General features: G+C 41.4%; 1 protein-coding gene across 7 annotated transcripts in view; it reads right to left on the bottom strand.

The window, feature by feature from the left end:
- Positions 1-12,963, bottom strand: part of RhoGAP19D (Rho GTPase activating protein at 19D) — a 515,695-nt gene that overhangs the window by 126,313 nt on the left and 376,419 nt on the right. The gene's annotated exons all lie outside the window — the stretch shown is intronic.

Here is a 12,963-nt window from a genome sequence, read left to right as displayed (position 1 = left end):
TTCATTAAAACTCTTCGCACAATTCCTTTGGAATTGTGACCTCAAAATTAGATTTCTGGAACCTAGAATCAGCTTCAGAATCGCCATGGAATTTTCACAGAGCTGCTTAAAAACATTACTCGGTACTCACACCATTGACTTGGAGTTCTTCCCAAAACTCCCGAAGACATTTTCTCTTAAATGCATTGATCTTATCTCTTGAATTAAGTCTGAAATCTGCTAAAATTGTGTTGGAACAAAATCTAGAATTCTCATAATAGTTCTGCCAAAGTCTTGAAATTTTTTGAAGGCCTGATTTGTCATCGAAATTCCCGGCTTTGTCCCGGTTTTTATCCCGGTTACTTAGAATTCCTGGCTTTTTCCCGGTTCACTGGTCACCCTGTGTATTCTGAAAACCTAGTCCAGTCCAATTGACTTGAATTTTTTTCAAGGATCAAAATCTTATCTAAGAGAGTACGAACTATATTTTTCCCGATTTGTCATCGATATTCCTGGATTTTTCCCCGGTGACTTCGAATTCCCGGCCATTTTTCGGTTTTCCCGACTTCCCGGTGCACTTGTCACCCTAACAATCGTTAGTTTAAAGATCTTTAAGAATAAGTTCCGAGAAGTTCAGTGTAGTTTCATAAACATCAGGAAAATTTTGTGAACATACAATTTCAGAGAACTTTAACACAGTTCCATTAGTTTCATGGACACTTCAGAAAACTTTCGGTGAGTTCAAAAAGTTTCGGAAAATTTCTGATATCTTCAGAGCAGTTCCATGCACATCCGGACAATTGTGGAAAGTTGCGAGAAGTTCCGAAAACTTCAGGTCCGTTCGATCCACTTCAGACAAATTTCAAGAACAAAGTCCACAAAACTTTAAGGAAGCGGGCAGTCCCTCCTCCCGTCAGGAAAGTTTCGGGAACTTATGAAAGATTTTCTAAATCTTATGTTAGTTCCATTAGCATCAGAACGATTACGGGAACCTTCAAGAAGTTTTGAGAATTTCATGAAAATTCCAAGAATTTAAAGGAAGTTCCGAAACATTCAGGGTCGTTCCGCAGATTTCCGGAATACTTCAAGAACTTCAGTGCTTCATGGCAGTTCCATTTGGGAAAATTGCAAGAACTTTACTGAATTTACCAAAACTTCAGTTAAGAAGTTACGCAGCTTTGAGCAGTTCTGAAACATCGGGGAATTTCCATGATTATCAGGAAAATTTCGGGAACTTCAGGTCCATTCGATCCAGTTCAGAAAAATTTCAGAAACACACAAGTCCACAAAACATTAAAGCAGTTGGCAGTCCCTCCTCCCGTCAGGAAATTATGGAAGATTTTTGAAACTTTATGTTAGTTCCATTAACATCAGAAAGATTCAAGAAGTTCTGAGAATTTCAAAAAAATTCCAAGGATTCAAAGAAAGTTTCGAAAAATCAGGAAAACTCCGAGAACTTCAGTGGAGATCAAAGGGCTTCAGAACTTTACTGAATATAACAAAACTTCAGTTGAGATTAAAGGTCTTTAGGGAAGTTACGTAGCTTGGAGCAGTTCGGAGAAAATCTCAAGTAAATTTCGAGTACTTGATTCAGAAAAAAAGAGAACCTTCAAAAAGTTCCAAAAATTTAAAATAGTCACACCAAGAAAAAGGTTATGCCTTTCACAGAAGCTCCAAGAAATTCACGGAAATTCAGAAAGCGTCGGTAAGTTTAGAGTTCTTTAGAGCAATTTAGAGTAGTGAGAACTTCAGGGAAATTCCAGCAAGCAGCAGCCCTCAAAAATCGTTGGAACTTTAAAGAAGTCCCAAGGAATGAAAGCAGAAGTTTCTTGAACTCACTGCGATATAGTAAGGTATTTTACAGAATTAGGGCACTTCGGGGAAACTTAGCGAACTTCCGGGCTGCTCCACCTGCATCAGGTAAATGGCAGGAAGTTTTAAGAAGTTCTAGTAACTTCAGGGAAGTCAAGAGAACTTCAAGAAAGTATTCATATAAATCCAGAGAACTGGGACAAAAATGTGAAAACTTTAAAGAGGACCCAGGAATCTTAGGGAAACTAGGTGCAGAGATCTTAAGGGCAGTCACAATAACTTCAGAAACGTTCTGACATTCGGACGCGTAAAAAGCTCTGTGAAGTTTAGTTTCGATCAATTCGGGACAGCACCATGGAACGTTAGCAGAATTTTGGGAAACTTTAAGAAGTTCCAAGTAGTTTAGGGACGCTGTCTGCCTGTCCTGCCTGTCCAGTGTGTCCTGTCTGTCCTGTCTGTCCTGTCTGTCCTGTCTGTCCTGCCTGTCCAGTCTGTCCTGTCCTGTCTGTCCTGTCTGTCCAGTGTGTCCTGTCTGTCCTGTCTGTCCTGTCCTGTCCAGTCTGTCCTGTCCTGTCTGTCCTGTCTGTCCTGTCTGTCCTGTCTGTCCTGTCTGTCCTGTCTGTCCTGTCTGTCCTGTCTGTCCTGTCTGTCCTGTCTGTCCTGTCTGTCCTGTCTGTCCTGTCTGTCCTGTCTGTCCTGTCTGTCCTGTCTGTCCTGTCTGTCCTGTCTGTCCTGTCTGTCCTGTCTGTCCTGTCTGTCCTGTCTGTCCTGTCTGTCCTGTCTGTCCTGTCTGTCCTGTCTGTCCTGTCTGTCCTGTCTGTCCTGTCTGTCCTGTCTGTCCTGTCTGTCCTGTCTGTCCTGTCTGTCCTGTCTGTCCTGTCTGTCCTGTCTGTCCTGTCTGTCCTGTCTGTCCTGTCTGTCCTGTCTGTCCTGTCTGTCCTGTCTGTCCTGTCTGTCCTGTCTGTCCTGTCTGTCCTGTCTGTCCTGTCTGTCCTGTCTGTCCTGTCTGTCCTGTCTGTCCTGTCTGTCCTGTCTGTCCTGTCTGTCCTGTCTGTCCTGTCTGTCCTGTCTGTCCTGTCTGTCCTGTCTGTCCTGTCTGTCCTGTCTGTCTGTCTGTCCTGTCTGTCCTGTCTGTCCTGTCTGTCTGTCCTGTCTGTCTGTCCTGTCTGTCTGTCTGTCTGTCCTGTCTGTCTGTCTGTCCTGTCTGTCTGTCTGTCTGTCCTGTCTGTATGTCTGTCCTGTCTGTCTGTCTGTCCTGTCTGTCTGTCCTGTCTGTCTGTCTGTCCTGTCTGTCTGTCTGTCCTGTCTGTCTGTCTGTCCTGTCTGTCTGTCTGTCCTGTCTGTCTGTCCTGTCTGTCTGTCCTGTCTGTCTGTCCTGTCTGTCCTGTCCTGTCTGTCTGTCCTGTCTGTCTGTCCTGTCTGTCCTGTCCTGTCTGTCTATCCTGTCTGTCTGTCCTGTCTGTCCTGTCCTGTCTGTCTGTCCTGTCTGTCTGTCCTGTCTGTCTGTCCTGTCTGTCTGTCCTGTCTGTCTGTCCTGTCTGTCTGTCCTGTCTGTCTGTCCTGTCTGTCTGTCCTGTCTGTCTGTCCTGTCTGTCTGTCCTGTCTGTCTGTCCTGTCTGTCTGTCCTGTCTGTCTGTCCTGTCTGTCTGTCCTGTCTGTCTGTCCTGTCTGTCTGTCCTGTCTGTCTGTCCTGTCTGTCTGTCCTGTCTGTCTGTCCTGTCTGTCTGTCCTGTCTGTCTGTCCTGTCTGTCTGTCCTGTCTGTCTGTCCTGTCTGTCTGTCCTGTCTGTCTGTCCTGTCTGTCTGTCCTGTCTGTCTGTCCTGTCTGTCTGTCCTGTCTGTCTGTCCTGTCTGTCTGTCCTGTCTGTCTTTCCTGTCTGTCTGTCCTGTCTGTCTGTCCTGTCTGTCTGTCCTGTCTGTCTGTCCTGTCTGTCTGTCCTGTCTGTCTGTCCTGTCTGTCTGTCCTGTCTGTCTGTCCTGTCTGTCTGTCCTGTCTGTCTGTCCTGTCTGTCTGTCCTGTCTGTCTGTCCTGTCTGTCTGTCCTGTCTGTCTGTCCTGTCTGTCTGTCCTGTCTGTCTGTCCTGTCTGTCTGTCCTGTCTGTCTGTCCTGTCTGTCTGTCCTGTCTGTCTGTCCTGTCTGTCTGTCCTGTCTGTCTGTCCTGTCTGTCTGTCCTGTCTGTCTGTCCTGTCTGTCTGTCCTGTCTGTCTGTCCTGTCTGTCTGTCCTGTCTGTCTGTCCTGTCTGTCTGTCCTGTCTGTCTGTCCTGTCTGTCTGTCCTGTCTGTCTGTCCTGTCTGTCTGTCCTGTCTGTCTGTCCTGTCTGTCTGTCCTGTCTGTCTGTCCTGTCTGTCTGTCCTGTCTGTCTGTCCTGTCTGTCTGTCCTGTCTGTCTGTCCTGTCTGTCTGTCCTGTCTGTCTGTCCTGTCTGTCTGTCCTGTCTGTCTGTCCTGTCTGTCTGTCCTGTCTGTCTGTCCTGTCTGTCTGTCCTGTCTGTCTGTCCTGTCTGTCTGTCCTGTCTGTCTGTCCTGTCTGTCTGTCCTGTCTGTCTGTCCTGTCTGTCTGTCCTGTCTGTCTGTCCTGTCTGTCTGTCCTGTCTGTCTGTCCTGTCTGTCTGTCCTGTCTGTCTGTCCTGTCTGTCTGTCCTGTCTGTCTGTCCTGTCTGTCTGTCCTGTCTGTCTGTTCTGTCTGTCTGTCCTGTCTGTCTGTCCTGTCTGTCTGTCCTGTCTGTCTGTCTGACCCTTATAGACTCGGAAACTACTGAACCGATCGGCGTGAAAATTTATATGCAGGGTTTTTTGGGGCCGGGAAAGATTCTTATGATGGTTTGAGACCTCTCCCTCTTCTGTAAGGGAGGGCTCCCATACAAATGAAACAGAACTTTCTGCATAACTCGAAAACTAATCAAGCAAATGGAACCAAATTTGGCATGTGGAGGTATAAGGAGATGGTAATCGGGGGTAGCCCCTTAGATAATAGGGGGCTACGTACAATATAGTATGCTTTTTTTAATCGGCACATAAACTCAAGCTAATATTCGCGAGAAAGGCCGGGCACACTCAGCTGGAATTGAATATTTCTTCAAACTCAAAAGTCTTAACTTTCCCTTAGTAGGAGAAAAATTAAGTCTTAGATCTAAAAAAAAATAGCAATGTCCCAAAGTTGCATAAGTTTGTCCAGCAAAAGACCTTTTCAATTTTTCTAACTGCAATCGCAAATCCAAACCCTTGACACTTGAGTTTTGGTTAACTTTGATATCTCAAAAGATTGTTGATGTCCTATGTCTGGCACTAAATGTTAGAACCTTGAGAACCTTTCATGTCACAGAATCTAGAAAAAATCTCCATTACTGCATTTATTTTTCCAGGCTCATTTGCTGTAGCTTTGCGGAGCCGAATCTCCATTCCTTATATGGGAATACTCCCCAGAATTCCATAAAAGTTTACCAGAATTTTCTTGAAATTCATATCACAATCATCCAGGAAGTATTGTCAGGATTCTCCCGCTATTGGAATTAACCCGAAGTTTACCAAAGTATTGTCCCGACATTGTTTTGGAATTCACACCAGAATTCCATTGGATTGTTTCTCAGAATTCTTTTTAAATTCTTCTTAAAATTCATGGAGAGAATCTCTTAGAATTTCCTTGGCAATATTTTGAGAATTCGATTCCTTTAGAATTCTTGTCGAAATTGTTTTGGGACATTCTTCTCAATCTTGCTGGAATGCTACTCATAATTCTTTGGAAATGTGCTCAAACATCTCTTTGAATTGCTCTAGGTTTCCCAGGAATTGGAACTACCTTGGAATTTACCATTTATTTCTCCTTACAATTTTTCTTGAAATACTTCTCACAATTAGCGGGAACTTCTCCTCAGAATTTCGTTAGAATTATCTCTAGAATATTGTAAAGTTATTTGGGGAATATTTTTTTTTTAAATCTGGAATCTTAATAGTTACGCCAAATATGATATTTAAAATTTTTCGCGGTCTGAAGTCTCAAAAAGTTTAAGACTGTGGAAAATTGGCTCAGTCTCAAAATCACGAAATCTTCTCATGTAAACTTCGACAATTTTTTTAGTCCGAGATTCGAATATTGTTCCATGGATTTTTTTTGTGTTAATTAAGTTCCAAGTTCTATTAATCATTCGGAGCAAGGACCCACTCGAACTTCGAAAAAATTATAACAGAAATTTCAAAATTCGAAAAACTTTTAAATTTTTGGTCTTCTATAAATTATGGAACAAAATTTGACAATGTGAATTTACACAGTTAAAGATGCTTAACGACAAATATCAGACTTAAAGTGTTCATTTTTGTTTTGTTTATTAATTTATTTGATAAGGCTCAATCGAATTAACTTTACAGAGCCGAGGATTCTTGGTAACTACACAATACATCTTAAAACTATAGTCAAAAGGTACAACACAATAAACGCTTTATCTTCCGCTATCCAAAAGGCCTCCTCCATCAGATCTGGAGCCGCTTCCAGTGGTTTCATTGTATGGCAGTATTGCCACTCATCATGAAACGGTTGCTTTCCAAAGTCGACGACGCATCGACCGAAAGAACTGCTGATGAAGAACAATGAGGTGGACCACACAATGCTTGCTGCCGAGAAAACAGACGATCGCGTGGCACACATCGAGAGTGGCCTGCTTTTGTCGACAGCCGAGTGAACACTGATAGATGAGGAGATGAAAGTATAGAGTTGATAGTTCCATCAGAGTACGGCAGTGTGAACATTGTATATAGAGAGTAGAAAGCGAGCAAAGATCAATGTTGAGGAAGGCACGAATCGGGTTAATCATCTCCTTTACCAAACTCCCCTGTTGTATATACAATGTTCACAATACCGTACTCTAATGGAACTATCAACTCTATACTTTCATTTCCTCATCTATGGTAAAAAAATAACACTTTAAGTCTGATATTTGTCGTTAAGCATATATCAATATGTTCCGAGTAATCATGGAATATTCCCAGAATTTCATTAATGTTCCAAAAATTCACAGGGTCTTCAGTGAAGTTCCATGAATAGCTGGAAAATGTGTGAACGTAAGAAAAGTTCCAAGAAGTTTTAGAAAATTCAGGGGAACTTTGGGGAAGTTTAAAGATTTTACAGGAAGTTCTATGAGCTTCAAGGAAATATCGAAATCATCCGGAGAATTGTGAGAGCTTCAGGATAGATCAGCGAATTTCAAGGCGAGGCAAGGAAAATTTCGGGTACTTAAGGAAGTTTAAAGATCTTGAAGAAACAGTCATTTCGTTTCGGCCTTTCAGTCATCAAAAGAAAGTGTTGACTATAGTGTTATCATCGTCAACGTTGCAATTTAGTTTGAGATCGTAAAGACTGTACAATTTTAGATCCCCTGAAGAAGGCCAAGTCCAAAGACCGAAACGTCTTTCATAGAATATTGTATAATCGGAATAAAATCTCAAAAATCGGTATTCTAAGAGACCTTACGTGAGCATCGGTATCAAGTTCGAAAATCGGTTCAAATACCGATAAACCGATAGACCTGGCAACGCTGGGCAGCAGCAGTACCGTGTTATTATAAACCGCTCATTTGCAAGATAGCGAGAGAGAGAGACAGAGAGCAACAAGCTAGCAAGTCATCCAGGCCGGTTTCGCCATAAAGCATTTTATTAGCCTAGCTTCAATTGTGAACATCGTTTTATGTCCCAGCTGTCGCTCGGTTACGTAACCGTGTAATGCACGGCTAGGCTCGGAGATCGGTGTTTGCGAAAGAACCGCGTCATCGGCCATTGTCGATCGACGTATCGAGAAAAGAGAGAACCCATCAAGTCTCGCCCCATTCTGCGCAGCTGCTGCAAAGGTAGGAAATTATGATCCGAACCAGATAACCATGCGATGATCTTGAGCTTGATCTCACCGTGGAATCGATCCCAAATTACGGAGCTCGCACGGAGAGGAACTTGCTACTTCCTGTATGATTCAAATCACGCTCGTCCGGGGTAATCTGAAGTCACATTACCGGCCAACGGCCGGTAATTACATTAACGTCGCAGACGGCGACGACCGCGACTTCAATCAGTAGGCACAGAACCCACTTGTTACCGAGCACTGCACGCGGCAGTGGCCAAGTAACGGCTTCTTCCCCTCAGCGCGCTCAGCCTACCATGACCTACACCAGAAGATTTTGGAATACTTTCACTGCGTCTGGCTGTGAGCTGGCAATTGCATGCAGTGCACGCATCGTAGAGCCCTCTTTTTTTTTCGAAAGACGGAAATCAACAAGCCGTGCAATGCTCCGCTTGCTCGGGCAGAGCAGAATCCAAGGCCATCTTTTCCAGTCCAGCAGAAGAACATTAGACGCTTGGTGCCTATGATGATGATGATCACGATAATCAAGCCTCCAGACTAGACGGTTCCAAGTCGATTCTTCCACTCCAAATCCTACATGGGGCAGGAATTCTCGACGACCCAACATGCATGTCATTAAAAGCTTCGATTATACGCGTCGGGACGGAGGAGGAGGAATCAGCTGCTCTATGGCTGCCCTGCAAAGAAGACTAGGACCGCAGGGAAGGGGGCACACGCGGATTGTTTATTTATAGAATCGTTATAAATATTTAAAGACGATTGTGTTCTTCTTGGAGCGCTGCCGGTCGTTCTTTTTCCAGGCCTAAAGATCCACAAACCAAGTCAACCAAGAGTGCAGTCAATGGACGCGGTGCGCGGCATGTTGGAGTTCATTTATTTTCATTTTCTGCTATTTGAAAGCATAAATCATCGCAGATGTCGCTCTGGGGCGCGCGCGCGTTCGCCGCACTCATACAGACACACACATACACATACGTATGCTGCATCATGCAGAACAGAGAGTGCAATGAAACTTCACCGTAGCGTCGAGTTATACAGTATGCCATGACGAAGTATGGGGATGGAGATGCGCTCCCATAGCAACCCGGGAAGCCCGGCAAGTGTGGCTGTGGAATGGTTTTACTATGCTTCGCCGATGATGAGGTTCGATGGATTTATGACACCAGGTCCAGGCGGAGATGAGCTATGGATCAGTTTTTTTTTTCAGGTATTATGATTCAGTGATTTTAGTGACCATGTTGAAGACACAAGTGACCTAAAAGCGACTAAAAGTGACCTAAGAAAAGACTGGAAATTCTAGCCCAAATCCCAAAAAAAATGTCAGGTTTGTCTCGACCCCCTCCCATTTGAATGAAACATTGCTCACATGTTCGCTGCTACCAATAATGGTTGCATTGTTCATCTAAATATTTTGTTTCTTAAGATTACATTGAAAAGAAGTTGTAGGTAATTAAATGTTATTTTAGAAAAACATACACTGAAAGAAAAAAACTAAGTAAATTCATAGTAAAAAACATAAAACGCGGATTTTCTTAAAACTTCCCTAAATTTGATGAAGAGAGTAAGCTGGTAAAAAGCTTTAAAAAATTGTATAATTTGTAAAATTGCATTTTTCTTACTGAAGTCCTAATTTATTTGGAATCTACGCATCATTTTTGATTACTTTGCACATAAAAACCTGTTTAGACCATTTTCAAATGTAAGTCGTGAGGTCCAGCAATAAAATGTTTTTTTTTCCATGATTATATGTTAAATTCCGCTGGGCCTAGATAGAAACGGGCAAGTTTGACAGTCACCATATCCATAATGAATTGTTTGTTTTTTAATATACAAACACGGAAAACACATTTTGTTGCTGAACATCGCGACTAACATTTGAAAATGGTCTATAATTATGAAAACTCTTAATTATTATTTTTTTTTAATTCGCATTAACTTGAGAACGGCTGGGCTTCGGAAAACAAAATGTTCGTGTAAATGTATTGAGAATTGTGCGTAGAATCCAAATAAATTATTATTTTACTAAGCTTTATGTAACATCGTTATATTTTGAAAAACAATAAAAATCTTAAAACCTATAGATTTTTTAAGGAATTTACCAGCTTACACTCTTTACCAAATTTTAGGGCATTAGTTCAGCTATCTTTACCTTAAAAAAAGTAAAAATCGAAGGGAAGATGTTTTGAGAAAATCCTCGTTTTATGTTTTTTACTATGAATTTACTGACTTGTTTCCTTCAGTGTAACACTTATTCTCACATGTCATTTTGATCAGATTAAACATTTTCATGTTAGGATTTTTCGAAATAATCCATTTTTGAATACGCCTGTTTGAAAAGATACTCTACTCATATTTAAACGATTAATGCAACCATTGGTTTTTTTTATCAAGTACGTTCATTTGTAAGGCTCAATCGCGTTAGCTTTAAGGAGTCGAAAATTCATTGTTCTTTGTTTGTAACAAAATTCACTTAATTCTATGTCTAGTAGGAGTTGGGCCGAATACTGACGGTTTACCCGAGGTTAGAGGGGTACATTGTCGTAGGATAGGAAAAGGGGAGGAGCTTGGGGGTTGGGTTTCGCTGTCTTATCAGAGCGATGTCGCCAGTAATGCAACAATTGGTAACAGCGAACATATAAGTAATATTTCATTAAAATCGGAAACGCTCATGTCCAACCGGTTTGCGTTTTGGGCTGGAAATGGTCCATAGGAATTTCTGACGAGCAGATCGCCGGTGAACTTCAGAGCAAAATTCCAAGGACATTCTGAGGATAACTTCGTGAAGTTTGTGGGAAAAAACGGATCCGAAGTAGAATTCCTTGGATATTTTTGAAGAATACTTGGGAGTTGTTTGGAGGTCTTCAAACAATTCCAGGAGAGTTTGCGAAGTGAAATGCAAATGAAGTCTTAGAAGACTTTCAACGTGAGTAAAATTCGGAAAGGAACCAGTGAGATTCAAAAAGAAATATGAAATTAATTCAATGAAAATTCTGAGCGCTTTCCAAAGGGCTTCTTACTGCTTTGAAGGTAATTCCAAGGAAAGTGGAATTGCAAGCAGTATGTTAAGGATATTTTTTACGGAATTCTGTGAAGCGCTACAAATGAATTTCCAGAATAATTCCATGAGAGTTTCAAGACAATTCAAACTGAATGCTGAGGAAAACACGCAGTGAATTTTCATGAAAACCTCCGCTGAACATGGAATGAACTATTCTGAGGTCTTCAGAATTGCCTTGAAGTTCTATTGTAGTTTGAGAAACTAGCCTGATGCTCACAATACTTCTCATCAAATTTTAAAACTTCCCTGAACTGTTTCGGACTTCCTAAAGTTGTCTTCAATTTTCCTAACGATCATGGATCCATCATCTCAAGCTTTAACAATTCGCTAAAGTCATCGAAACTTCATTAACATTTATGTAATTTCTCTGATGTTAACGGAACTGCTCTGCGGTTCTCCGAATTTTCTGGAAGTTCTCGTCAGTGCTGTAAATTCTCAAAATCAATTGAACATTTTTGATGAAAATGAGAAAAGCAGCTCAGTGTTCACTCGGCTGTCGACAAAAGCAGGCCACTCTCGATGTGTGCTACGCGATCGTCTGTTTTCTCGACAGCAACCATTGTGTGGTCCTCCTCATTGTTCTTCATCAGCAGTTCTTTCGGTCGATGTGTCGTCGACTTTGGAAAGCAACCGTTTCGTGATGAGTGTGTGAGTGCTGACCACGTTTTGTGTCCATTGCTGCAATGGACGCGCTCTGACCCTCGTTGGCATACAACAATTTGCCATACAATGAAACTACTGGAAGCGGCTCCAGTTCTGATGGAGGAGGCTTTTTGGTTAGCGGAAGATAAAGTGTTTATTGTGTTGTACCTTTTGACTATAGTTTTAAGATGTATTGTATAGTGACCAAGAATCCTCGGCTCTGTAAAGTTAATTCGGTTGAGCCTTATCAAATAAATTAATAAACAAAAAAAAAAAAAAGAGAAAAGCAGCTATCCGCTATCAAAGGGGACCTCCTTCGAATGGGTGATATCAGTTGCTTAGTCGACATTCCGGCGAAAATGCTAAGCTAATCCGACACCAACCTGACTTCTACCAAACCCCAACCCGATGTTGACCCGACATAAACCCAAAATTGACCCGATAACAACACGACATTAGTTCGACATCGACCTTAAATTTGCCTTGCATTGATCCGACATCGGGTTGACTTGTCTGCTTTGATTGATTCTCTCCATCGACTTTCTCTTTTGATAACCACTGCTATGCAAACAGATTTCGCGCTAATTTTACAACATAGTTTGACAAAGGAGATTCTTATCTAGCATCCAAAACGTCAAATACAATAGGGAAAGGTTTTGCAGCTGAATTATGAATGGAAGAGAAAGTCGATGAAGAGAATCGATCAATGCAGATAGGACCTTTTGAAATGTTTATCTAGAAATGATAGTGAGTGACTACTCAATTGACAGTGACGATGAGCTTCGAATGAGAAAGGGGCTCTTCAAATTATGGTCACGTGAGAATTCGCTTTCACAGAATTGATTTATTGGTTTTAGTGGTTGTATTGGTTCATCTTCAATCGAATGATATGAAAATTAACAGCACAACTACTATAAAGTTTTCGTAGTTGTCGTGAAGCTTGTTGTACTGCTCTGAATTTAATTGAACTGTTCTAAAAATATTTAAGCTTCCGTGAACTTATGAACTTATGTGAAGACCTCAATAATTTTCTGAAACTAATGGAACTGAACTCCCCTAATAAACAAATACCATAAACGAACAATAACGCAAATAGTCGAACTTTTCCACAAATGGTTTGGATGATACCCCAAACACGTCGTTAAGCAAAATACCCATAACCAATTTATTAGGGTCCCCTAAAATTCCCCCTATTTTTGGAGCGTATTAAACTTCTTTGAAATGTTCATGGAAGTTTCTGACGTTCTCTGATCTTCGCTTAAGTTCCAGAGACTTCTATAAAATTCTCAAAATGTTTATGAAGATCGCTGCACTTCTTCAAAGCTTTCGAGGTTCTGGAACTTCTTTAATCTTTCGCAATTTTCTTGGAATCAAAACGAAATAATTATCATAGGTCTATGCTTTTCACTGAAGTTCACAAGATTTTTCTAAAGTTCATGGAACTGTCCTTAAATTATTCATAAGTTTTTCAATAGTCTGACTTTCCGGATGTTATCAAAACAGCTCAAAAGATTTCTGAATTTTCTTAAAGTTCTCCAGACTGCCCGGAATTTCTCAGTATTTTTTATAAGAACCCTCAATTTTACTGATTTAATTGAATTGTCTTGAAGTTTCCACAATTTTGGTTAAGT

The sequence above is a fragment of the Ochlerotatus camptorhynchus genome, unplaced genomic scaffold (genome assembly GCF_037179485.1).
Source record: "Ochlerotatus camptorhynchus isolate MF236.1 unplaced genomic scaffold, CSIRO-AGI_Acam_v1.1 ptg000124l, whole genome shotgun sequence".
NCBI classification, from domain to species: Eukaryota; Metazoa; Arthropoda; class Insecta; order Diptera; family Culicidae; genus Ochlerotatus; species Ochlerotatus camptorhynchus.
Note: the sequence above shows the minus strand (reverse complement) of the source record. Positions and strands in the feature narration are given on the sequence as shown.